The sequence below is a fragment of the Xenia sp. Carnegie-2017 genome, unplaced genomic scaffold (assembly GCF_021976095.1).
Source record: "Xenia sp. Carnegie-2017 unplaced genomic scaffold, XeniaSp_v1 HiC_scaffold_3, whole genome shotgun sequence".
NCBI lineage: Eukaryota > Metazoa > Cnidaria > Anthozoa > Malacalcyonacea > Xeniidae > Xenia > Xenia sp. Carnegie-2017.
In genome coordinates this window covers 10,254,493-10,266,951 of record NW_025813493.1, presented here as the reverse complement: position 1 = coordinate 10,266,951, position 12,459 = coordinate 10,254,493, and the positions used below count along the sequence as shown (strand labels likewise).

Genomic DNA, 12,459 nt, shown 5'->3' with positions numbered 1-12,459 from the left:
TGGGATTCTGTTTGTGTTATCAAAAACACACTGAACCAAACCATGCATTTTAGTAAGAATAGACTTGAATCTCGTTAGATCCTCACTTGCAATTATTTCAAACCTATTATTGCTACACCTGTTTCAATATATGCAGATGCCATTACTGCTCAAGTTTACAACAACTTTGGAAATTTTGATTCTACTGGTAACCATCTGGCCATATTGAATAAATTTAACCAATCTCTCTTATCCGTCCCATTTTGGTAAGGCGAATAATTCTCAATGAACAATTTTTCCTGCTTGATTAGACTGTTACTTAAAATAAATTTGAACTCATATCCTACAAAATCTCTTCAATATTCACTTTTGATAAATTTCAGTTTTCCTTTGGTTGCAATTTCAGCAAGAAATTCAATAAACATCTCTTGACATTATATATTCGAACAAAAGAATATTTAGCTACATAAAACCACAGTTGTTAATTATCTCATTTCACAACTAAATCTGGGCTAGAACTCAAAATGTCAAAACAAAACCGCAATGAAATGAAAAACATTGACAAAATACAAAAATTACGAAATAATCCGATAGGACCTTCACAAATCAGCTCAAAAATTAAACGAAACTCATTTTAATACATTACATTCACTTGATTCTTTTCCTATTTAATCTTGGTGATCAGTAATCAATAGAGGTTTAAAAAGGCTTTAAACTTGAAGAAATCTTTTCTTAATGTTAAGACATAAGAAATGTAGATCTAGGTGCCAAATGATGCGTAAATATTTTCAAATAATACCTGTCCCAGTAACTTGTTGCACAAAGATCAAAGTGATTTGATGTCATGGAACATTCCACAAAAACAAAAAAAATTTTCTGTGATGTGTTTCAGGGTAAATTACACACAATAAAAGTTCTCTTTAGTTTGAAACAGAGTTGAAACATTTGACATTTTAGTGCTTTTATCTCAGGTAACTTAAATATTAGGTTATGGTATTTTGAAAATGAGGTATAGAATACTTGATTACAAAAACATTTATTTATTGTTTTTCTCGAAAATCTCATTTTGAGCTTCTACGAATTTTTCATCATCAACAAAACTTGACAAAAAGAAGCAAACATAATTTTAAGTACTCTCCCTCGATGTAAGAGAGAATGAAAAAAATTAGAAAGAGAGTTATCACAAATCGACGCAACTTACCTTGTAACTTAATGTATTTTTAGTACGTTCATCAAAAACATTATGGCGAAACAAATTTTGCGCTTTAATCCATTTGACTATTAGTTTAGCCTGTGTTCAGGCATATACCATCTAACTCAGTATAGGCAAGATAACACTTTCAGGAAGTTATGTAGCTATGTGTGTAACACACCGTCGTTGACGCTAGGTCGTTAGTACTCAGCGACATGTTTGCCAGGCTACCAAGCGCAGTCGTTATAAAACATTATACTAAAATACCCGGAACGCAACCTAAAGCTAATAATTGAAGCCAAAAGCCCAAATCTTACACCAAATACGCGAGATTTTACCCCAGACACGGGTGATTAGTGTTTTGAGACTCTCGCCCGAAGTAATAATTGATTGACTTCACAAGCGTGTCTGGGGTAAAATCACGGCTTCAAAAAATTATTAGGGTTTTGCATAACAAGTAGCACTCCATGTATTTTAGTTAAGTGTTATAACACCATCTGCAATCATGTCGCTATGTCGTTATGTCATTGAGGGGTAAGGACGTAACGACGAAGATCACAAAGGTTTGATCAAATTATAAATGTCCTTCCTTAAAAAAAAGGGTAAAAAAATCGTTAAATGAAATGAAAATGTCTCATGTTTTGATCTAGGATAGTAAATGTACTCTATTTTAAACAGATTCTGTGAAAACCATTGACGTTTTAGCATTTCGTAAATAATTTCTCTAATAAAGCAAGGATGTTTTTACAAATGAAGTAATTCATACACAAACTAATAAATAAAAGATGTTTACTGCATATGTTTGCACAGGCTTATGCAAACCGAAGAGACCTTTGGGAGAGCTCGAGAGCAGATCAGTGCAAGCCTGCGACCGAAGGTCGAGGGTTGCACATGCTCCTGAGATATTACCCCAGACACACTTGCATAAGCCAGTGCAAACACGAAAAACCTTTTTTATTTTTTTTATAAAATAACAATAATGCGAAAGGAAAATCCGTTATAATATACTTTTAACGTGTAGTCATGATTAATTTGCAAAAGCTCTTTGATTCCTTGATTGATTTGATTGGTTGAGCTCAGATCGTTTTTCTCAGACTAATGCAAACACAGGTCTAGACTAATCAGCGCACGCGTTTCATTGTGTTTATTTTATTATATGAATTAATGAGCAAACGATACTTTAACGTTACATAACAGTATATTTTCTGAATTACCAAAACTTTCTGGGAGATACCGTACTGATTTGGTTATGATTCTTTACTGATATATGTCATGAGAAAGATTAACACTTCATTTCAGCTGTAGTCTGCACTAAGAAAAATTTCAAAAGAAGGAAATGTTTTCACTAATAATTGATATTTTGCGTTCATTGTACAATCATAAACATTGCAATTGACGAAATGGTACTTTATGCTGTGCTTGATGTTTGATAAATCATAAATGATTAGAAACATAATAATTCATGAATGCAATATCTGACGTCATTTTCTAAAATCGTCATCCATTTTGAGTGAGACAAATTGATTCTTCATTTTTATTTCGATATCATATTCCAGACATTTCTGAATTCTACAATGCATCAAATTATTGGTAAATCAATATACAGGATTAAGAAGTCCCAACGGAAAAACTGAATGTCAAGATTTGCAAAAGATTGGTTTTTTCAAAAGTTCTTTTAATTACAAAGTATGTCGAGATTTGCCTCTCCTTTGGAAACACATCTAAAAAAGATTTCATTAATTTTATTTTAATGCAATCAGGGTCGTCTCTAGTTGGTGGGCAGTACAAGCGGCATGGTAGGTAGCAATCACCAGCATTGTCTTGTAGAATCCACGCAATTACTTAATGTAACTTTAAAAGAAATTCTTACGGCTTGATTTGCTATTTGTCAAAATAATGTAATTCAATAAATCATTTGATTGTCAATAATATTTTATTCTTAGCAGAAATAAAACTTCATCATTTTACTTTTTTTATAGATTATGTTAATATGTACATTTACTTTATATGATAATATGGTTGATTACAACTTGTTTACACGTAGTTTTGTATTACAGATACATTTCAACAATGGATAAAAATGTCAAACACACAGCATTTTCTACATAAGCTTTCAAATTTTCCACGATACAGTTTACGAAAGGCATCTTCGATTAGATTTAGGTTTCTAGTGTATTTCTTTGACATGATTCCCCATTACTAGGAACTTTCGTCATAGCCTATAAAATTTTAAAAAGTTCAACTCTCAGAAAAGCGATTTCCTGTTTTCAGTATATATAAAGGAATATAGGAAAACACTATCCATGATCTGAACGGAAAATATTTCACAAATTTTGGCCAGTTTTAAATTTTGTCCGTAAATACTACTTGTGTTTGCCAAGTCTTACCATGATTAAATCAAAACAGTTTCATCCATTGTCATAATCATGGTATTGTTCCTTGGTAGAAAAAGAAAGATAAAGAACGTAATTTTGCAATGAAAAGTAAAAGAACAAAACAATACACTACAAAAATTAATGCATCATCTTTCTTCCTGTGTGCAAGGGTTAGTACGCATGGAACATAATAATACAAGCAATGTTGAAAGACAATACCAAGTCTGGTAAAGAATCATTTCCAATTGGATAGTATGATTCAATAATGCAGGATGTAACAGATACCAATGAGAACATACACATCATTCATGAATACATAAAACTGTGTGCATTATTCTTAGCTTTTTCCACAGCTGCTATATTATGGCTGTGCTATCCACATACTGAAAGAGAAGTATCAGACAAACACATAGCAAATGCATTTTCAAAACATGTAAATGCCCCATCTTTATGTTTTTTATGAATTAATGGATGGTGAGCATAATATTCAGCATTCTAAAAAAACTCAATGGTGGTAAGGCAACACAGATGGAGTGATAAAATTTTATCCCCTACCATTGAAACGGAGCATGCATAGTACACACAGTTCCCATCAGCCAGTGTACTAAACATAAAGAAGTATTTGCAATATTTAAAGAAGAAAGTGATAAATACCATATTTCTTATTTACTTTCAAGCTACATAAAAATGATGAGAGTACTCGGTGTATATTATAAACACATATTTTGATAAATCAGAGAAAAGGTCATGAATAAGGTGTTTTCAGTGGAGCTGGTTGATGACGTTTGTATGATAATCAAAATAGTGTAAAATAGTTGGTAGATTTCCTGCGCAGTCGTGTGTCGAAACTATATAGGCAGTGTGCGAATTAACGGTGTGCAATGTGCAATTTGAATGAAAATATTTGCACATCACTTTTTCAAACGATATGCAAAAAACTTCTTTATTGATTACTACCACATAAGTTGAAAAACGTTTTAAGGCTCAATCTTTACTGATCTTTACTTTATAAACAGGTGCGCTGCACGACATGAAAATCCATGTTGACACAATGTCATCAAATTTTAAAGACGTTGTCACTTTGGGACTGGTAAGTTTGCCAACAGTCAACATACATGGTGCTTATATGCTTATGAAAATAGGAATTTAATACATTATTAATGTCAATTTTTGCATTTGCGTTGTTTTGTAAACCGTTACGTAGTGTTTTTGGCAATTGGCATTATAGCTATTTTGAGTATTTTCAGTAAAATCAGAAAATATGTTGATTGTGATTCTTAAAAGAAGATAAAAGCTTAATTAAGCCAAATTTGAAAATTAAACAAAAGGGAGTTCTGATTTTAAATAAGCCTAACGAGAGAAAACGAAGCTTAAAATATTAAGCCAAATTTGACTCAAAATTATTCAGCCTTACTAGCAACATTGATCAGCCATAATTTTTGCTTCTGCATATTGCTTGTCAAAATCAAGTATTGTTAATAATTAGAAAGCGAAAGTATATTCGGCTATTCTCTTTTAAATTTTGTCTTTCTTGCCGTCTTCGTCGAAAGGTTGTAGCTACCAGCAAAGTTCATACAGTAAAAAAATGGATGGAAACATAAAATGCTGACTCCTTTGAGTACTGGGATGATAGCAACTTTGTGAATTTATTGCGCTGTAAAGTTTGCACAAAAAAGAGGAGAGGATAACATGGGCATAAAATTTCTCTAATACATTATTAACTTGATCAGCAGCTGTAGCGAAAAATACTGTCGTAAATCATATGAATTTGTGCACGTTTAAAAATATTAATCAGCAATTAGCACTATATAATAATTAACGTAACATAAATTGGATTATGCCTCTAAAAAAACACTTTAATCAAAAAAATTGCACATCGTTTTTTCTCAACCTATTCAAACACTGTATATAGGTAGTTTATCATAGCTTTTTGATGTCACATGAAAACATAGTGAAACCATATTTATAAACTAATACAAACAACAATTACTAACACATACTTCATAACATCAATAATCGTAAATAATGTTACTTTTTCGGTGGACAACTTCCTTTGTAAGGTTAATGGTTAGGTTTCTTAGATATATCATAGTATGAAAACATTGTAAAACACCAAATTAATCAATTCATCGAGCATTATTCAATTTTTTCCCAGACCAAGAAATGCACATTATAGTTAGCTAGAATCATGAATATGTTATCATCATGTATCCTAGCCTAAAATAATAAAAGACTCATAAATATTTTACCATCAAATAATTAAGAAAAAGAACCTTTGATTTTGATCGTTCTCTCTAACTCTTAGGAAACTGTAGTTTTCAAAATTTGCACAGCTGCACTGTAATTCGTTTACAATCCCCTACACGATTTCGTCCCTCAGAAACAGCTTTTCGCATTGTTCTCAAAACAGTATTAATTCACTAGTGATGTCCTTCGAGTTATAATTCTCAAAAAGGTCGATGAATTTCGATAAAGCAATGGAACCCATGTTTTTAACCGGAATTGTCGAAAATATTCTCCGAATATAAACTTACAACACGCACGGCACGCGATATTCGTCGATATTAGGATTACGTAATTTTTAATTCAGTCGAATTACTATGAAATTGCGCAATAAATATTGCGCAACCTTGGCCAACTGTGATCTGCCACAATCAGGTGATCAAAAATGTGAGTTTTAATTGGTTGGACATTTTTTGGAATTATGTCACTGTGGTCAAAAATGCCGAAATTGCGCAAGAAAACGCTCACTGACCGTGTCAAAAGGTAAGATTTGCGGTCGCCTTTTTAATTGTAACAGCAAAACTGGAATTCGAACAGTAATCGAGTAATCGTTTTGTAGGATAATCGGATTATATTAGACAAATCTAAACGGCGGAATAATACGATGATTTATAAAATCTGTCGCTTCAATTCGAACTATAAGTACGTCAACAAGTGCAGTTTATGTGTTTTTTAATTGGTTTTGGTAAAAATTAGACTCAATAAACTGAATAAACTAAGAGAATATATGTTTCACGTCCGTGTCCAGTGCCACACTGGATACCCCTTGGATCCGCCCCTGTATAATATGTATTTACCCGCTGGGAGGTCCGTATATGGAGAAAATATTTTCACAAGGCCTGCAACTTAATGTTGAGACTAAAATTGGATGCTTTTCGGCAAACTTCGCTTTTTCTGGACAGTAAAATGCACTCTTGCAACGACAACTTTCATCTGAATACACCTTGCTTAGACGTTAAGCAATTTACATTGCTTTCAATTCCCTTTTATAAAATTTGCATTTCGCTTCGTAAACAAATATATTGCGAAAAAATATGTTGAGACTAAAATTGGACTGTTTTCTACAAACTTTGTTTTGTCTGGATAGTAAAATTTACTCTGGCTATGATAAATTTCATCTTAATACATTATGCCTACTCGCTCAACAATTTACATCGCTTTCTATTCAATTTAGTTTGTATAACAGGACTTGTATATTGTTGATGAGCCATTATCTATTGTATACATAAGTCTTTCATGCATTAAATTGAGTTCTACATTCTTCAAGTGTTTTCTGCCCTAAGGTTTTTTGTGCTAAGTCTGACCATGCTCATTTTTCATGATCACCCTAGCTGCTATAATTTAAATTTTATGCTGCCGTTCACCTAGATCTTTATTTAGTACATATATTCCATTTTCACAGGAATAATCGAAATAGGGTTTAATTAGAACATTACAAACCATAAAAAATGTGATTCTTCAGATATACTCTTTTTTATTTTCTTATTTGTGGATGCAAAGCATTATTTTTTGATTTCCTGCAAATTGATTGGCTGCCTCATCTGGCAGCTTTTTAGGATATCTGCCCATGGAGTAAAAGGTTGTTAGTTTTCGCTTCGCAATGTATTTGCTCACGAAGTGAAATGTAAAAACGATGTAAATTGGTCAACAAGTAAGCAAAGCGTATTCAGATAAAAGTTAGCTATCATAGCAAGAGTGAATTTTCGTATTTAGAGAAATATGTGAATGGATTTTTGACAACTTATAAATAAATTTAAGGAATTTTTTGAAAGAACTAAATTTTCCCAATCTTACGGCAGTAAATATCTATTTAACAAGACTCCATCAATCTTTTAGATATCCACCCGAGAAAGAGTTTGCTTATATTTACATGCTTATTATATTACTTAATAAAGTTTGTGATTAATGTAAAAAATGAAGTTATAATAAATTGAGGTAACTAAAAGTCTCAACGCAATCGCTTGGAGGCCTCCGTCCATGAATCAACGATTGGTGACTCTTTGCTCTACTTGAATTGGGCTGAAGTATGGTTTCCATCCATTTATTATTCGGGAAATTACGACTTGCGTTCAAAAATTCCTCAACACAAAATGTTTGCATTTTATTGAAAGTAGTTATGAAAGTAATAATTATGCTTTTCGAAATAGCTCTCTAAAGTAGCTACGACGCGTGCAGAATAGCCAAAACTTTTGGTGATTCTAAGTACTTCATAGAAATGCAATTTGATTGCTTTAATTGAAATATGGACTGTGTCGCATTAGCTAATAAAATCCAAGACATCTATTAATTAGCTATGTACTTAATTTTCATGTGCGTTTCTGTCAAGTGCAACTAAAGCTCACCGCCCTTTTTGGATAACCTTTAACCCTCTCCAGATTCGCTGCTTGTTCAATCCCTTGACAACAAGAAATATTTGATTCTTTGATTTTCTCGCACTTTTGCATTTAAAACAAATTTTGATGTCATTTCAAATGAAACTTGAGCATTGTCAGAAATTTCCAAAGAAATTGCAAAATAATATTAGCAAACCAATTTCTAAAGAATGTTATTCTGTGTGCGTTTTACTTTTGATAATTTTTTTAAACTATGCTCTATTAATTAGCTATATAGTCAATTTTCATGTGCATTTCTGTCAAGTGCTACTAAAGCTCACCCCCCTATTTTGATAACCTTTAACCCTCTCCAGATTCACTGCTTGTACTTGCTGAGGTAGGCAGGGTTGCCAGGCGAATTTGTGATGCGTATGGAGAATATTTTAGAATTCAATAAAATGAGTGTTCAAAAGTGGTAGTTTAAGAAAAATTTTAGAATTTAAGACTCTAGAACTAACAAATAAACAAACTTTGCAACATTCAAAAATAAAATGACAGTGCTAAATTTGTGATCAAAGGTCATCCATGAATTAACTAATTAGAAAGTAACTCAAGAATGAAACTAATTCACGGAAACATATCATTCACTGTTTATGTTAACCTTTCATAGCTAGTTACATGAAAAATGGCACTTGCACTTTTGCACTACATATAATTTTTTGACCATATTTGTTAACTCAAATGACAGAAGACATATTTTAAACAAACAACCTAAGAATATTATAAACTATGACGTGGCCTTCAGTCAAGAAATAAAAGTTGTTTAATGTGTTTGCACAGGCTTGTGCCAGCCCGAGGACACCTTTGGGAGCTAGAACTTAAGAGCTGATCGAAAACTTGAAATCTCTCAAAAACGTCTCTAAGGTTCGCATAAGACAGTGCAAACACAAAATCTTATTTATTTCTTTTATAAAGCAACAATAAAGCGAATTAGACAAATTTAAAACCGACGTTTTAACTTTACCCCTAAAATGCATTTATGATCGATTTGCAATTTGATTAATTTGATTGGTTGAACTCAGATCTGTTTTGCACAGACTAATAAAAACACAGCTATTGACCAATCAGAACAACGTTACACTGCCTTTATTTATAAATTGAATTCTAGTTACGTGAATGCCATTTTTATTTTGGTGTCACATAAAATATTCATTTTAAACAAACTTAAGTCAATTCTAACGCAAAAGAATGCTATTTATTGCTAATGCTATTTTGAATTATTTTCATCACTAAAAACATCCCAAAAACAACTTAGCCATTGAAAGCAATATGATTAGCTTTGGAAAAATTAACACAACATAGGCATATTATTTATCATATCCTGTCGTTGCAAGAGTCAGAAATTTTGAGTTTGTTAGTTCAAAATGCTGGAATAACTTTGCAAACGAAAATGCATCGTTTAATTAAATTATGTAAAATTAAAGCGTATCATCCAAACCAAACAAGCCCGACGGCTTACCGCAATAAATCCTTTGATAATTTTTTTTACAACAAGTGGAACAAATCATATTTGATCCAAACATGTCTTCATTGATATGAATATCTTGATATGAATAGCGGCGGTATTCGGAGATGTTGCATCTAGCCGTAGAATTTAAAAAAATTGTTTAATGAAGCCTTATTCATTGTTCCAGCAAGCAATGTTCATTTTTAAATTTATTGTTTTCTAAGTAAATTAACTCAGAAAAACCAACAGAACAAGACTAAGTACAAGCATGTTGGTTACGCCCAGCTCCAAAACTAGAACATCGATTGGGGGGGGGGATGAATATTCATATATGTTCGAATATTCATAATTTGTGACCTAACATTCTCAGCAGTACAGCGTGACTGACAAAGAAGTTATGTAAGGGGGGTGAATCTGTGTTGAATTATTTCCCAATTATGTACATACAAACCTGAACAATGTACACCAGCATCTTCATCATGTATACAATTATGTGATCCCCATCCTCTATGTGAACAACTCGAAATATCATTTTCATTTCCTACACAACGAACTTCGTCTAACCATATTCTTCCATTGCCATACGGAACATCACCTTCTAGTAAAGCCCTGACAGCATAGTCATAACCAAGTTGTCGACAAACAACTTTAGTATCGTTTAAATCCCAGCCATCATCACAAATTGTTCCCCATTCTCCATTGTAAAATACTTCCACACGACCTCTACCACTAGATCGTTTTGGTCCCTGAAGTCTAACAGATTTGAAATCTGATAAAAAAGAAAATAAATAGATATTGCAAAATACAGAAGTCTTATCTCCGAAATATTCTAAGTTACATGTACAGGTATAAAATATCCTGTTATGTTAGATGCCAATGTAAAATCTTCTTAGGCGAAATTAATGATTTAAATGATTAACAAAAAATTGATAAAAAAAACTTACATAAGTACAATATCAAACATGTTTGGACAATTAGACAGTATTTGACTTTCATGAGTCGAAATAATTTTTTATTTAGACCAGTCCTCATTTCTTTATGTAATATAAATAACTTCTTAACCTTTTAACTTGCGAACTTTCCCCATTGGTTTTCCATTCAATTACTTGATTTTATTGCCAAATGGCAAAACTGCCCCATAACTTGTTGAAACAAGCAAAAAATTAAAAATAAATTGTTCACATAGACTCTTTGTTTACAACGTAAGAATCTTTATGGTATTTCTAAAATAATTGCCTTTTTAATTATTCATAAATACGTTTCCGGGGCTCAATAGATATGGCTTTTGCAAAACTTTAGTTCTTAATAAACTAAATATTTTTAGTTACATGTATAGCAAAAAGTATCCTGTTATGTTAGATTCCATTGTAAAATCTTCTTGGGCAAAACTAATGATTTAAATTAGTAACAAAAAATTGATAAAAAAACTTACATAAGTACAATATCAAAACGTTTTGGACAATTAGACACACTATTTGACTTTCATGAGTCTAAAAAATTTTTATTTAGACCAATCCTCATTTCTTTATGTAATATATATAAGTTTTTAACCCTTTAACATGCGAATTTTCCCCATTGCTTTGCATTCAATCATTCGATTTTATTGCCATATGGCAACACTGCCCCATAACTTGTTGAAACACGAAAAAAGAAAGACTAAATTGTTCACATAGACTCTTTGTTTACAATGTAAGAATCTTTAAATGAAGATATGATCTTCACCCTTTGCTGGAAAATTTAAGCAATCGTCTCAGGACCTGAAAAAATCAGGTGACTCAAAGGGATTCGAACCCATGACCTCTGCGGTGCGGGTGCAGTGCTCTGACCAACTGAGCTATGAAGTCACTCAGTGGTGAGCAGGTCAATATTGTTGGGCTCATGTTTTCTCGTGAAATGAATGTCATATAAATGTTTTTTTTTTATGCAGTGCGGTGTTTGAAATTAATTGAAGATATGATCTTCGCACTTTGCTGGACAATTTAAGCAATCGTCTCAGGACCTGAAAAAATCAGGTGACTCAACGGGATTCGAACCCATGACCTCTGCGGTGCCGGTGCAGTGCTCTGACCAACTGAGCTATGAAGTCACACAGTGGTGAACAGGTCAATATTGTTGGCCTCATGTTTTCTCGTGAAATGAATGTCATATGAATGTTTTTTTATGCAGTACGGTGTTTGAAATTAAATGAAGATATGATCTTTGCACTTTGCTGGACAATTTAAGCAATCGTCTCAGGACCTGAAAAAATCAGGTGACTCAACGGGATTCGAACCCATGACCTCTGCGGTAACGGTGCAGTGCTCTGACCAACTGAGCTATGAAGTCACACAGTAGTGAGCAGGTCAATATTGTTGGGCTCATGTTTTCTCGTGAAATGAATGTCATATGAATGTTTTTTTTATGCAGTGCGGTGTTTGAAATTAAATCATATCATAAATGAAGATCATATCGTCATTTAATTTCAAACACTGCACTGCATAAAAAAACATTCGTAAGAATCTTTATCGTATTTTTAAAATAACTGCCTTTTTAATTATTCATAAATACGTTTCCGGGGCTCTGTAGATATGGCTTTTGCAAAACTTTAACGGTCAGTAAAAAACGAATTTAAAAATGAATTTTTAAGATAGACAGCACGCCATTACAAGACATAAGGTTACACCGTAGTCTAAATTGAGAGATACTCCTTTTAAATATGCAAAAAACAATTTTATTGGAGCTTCATAAGCTACAGCCTATAATTTCAAAAAGCTATAATGAATGTAAACAATCGTAACAAATCTGATAATATAAGGATTATCATATTCCTCC

General features: G+C 32.4%; 1 non-coding gene across 1 annotated transcript; it reads right to left on the bottom strand.

The window, feature by feature from the left end:
• Window positions 1–11,899: 11,899 nt before the first annotated feature.
• On the bottom strand, window positions 11,900–11,974 carry Trnan-guu. The gene has a single exon. It is a non-coding gene; the product is annotated as a tRNA-Asn (tRNA).
• Between the last annotated feature and the right edge of the window lie 485 nt (window positions 11,975–12,459).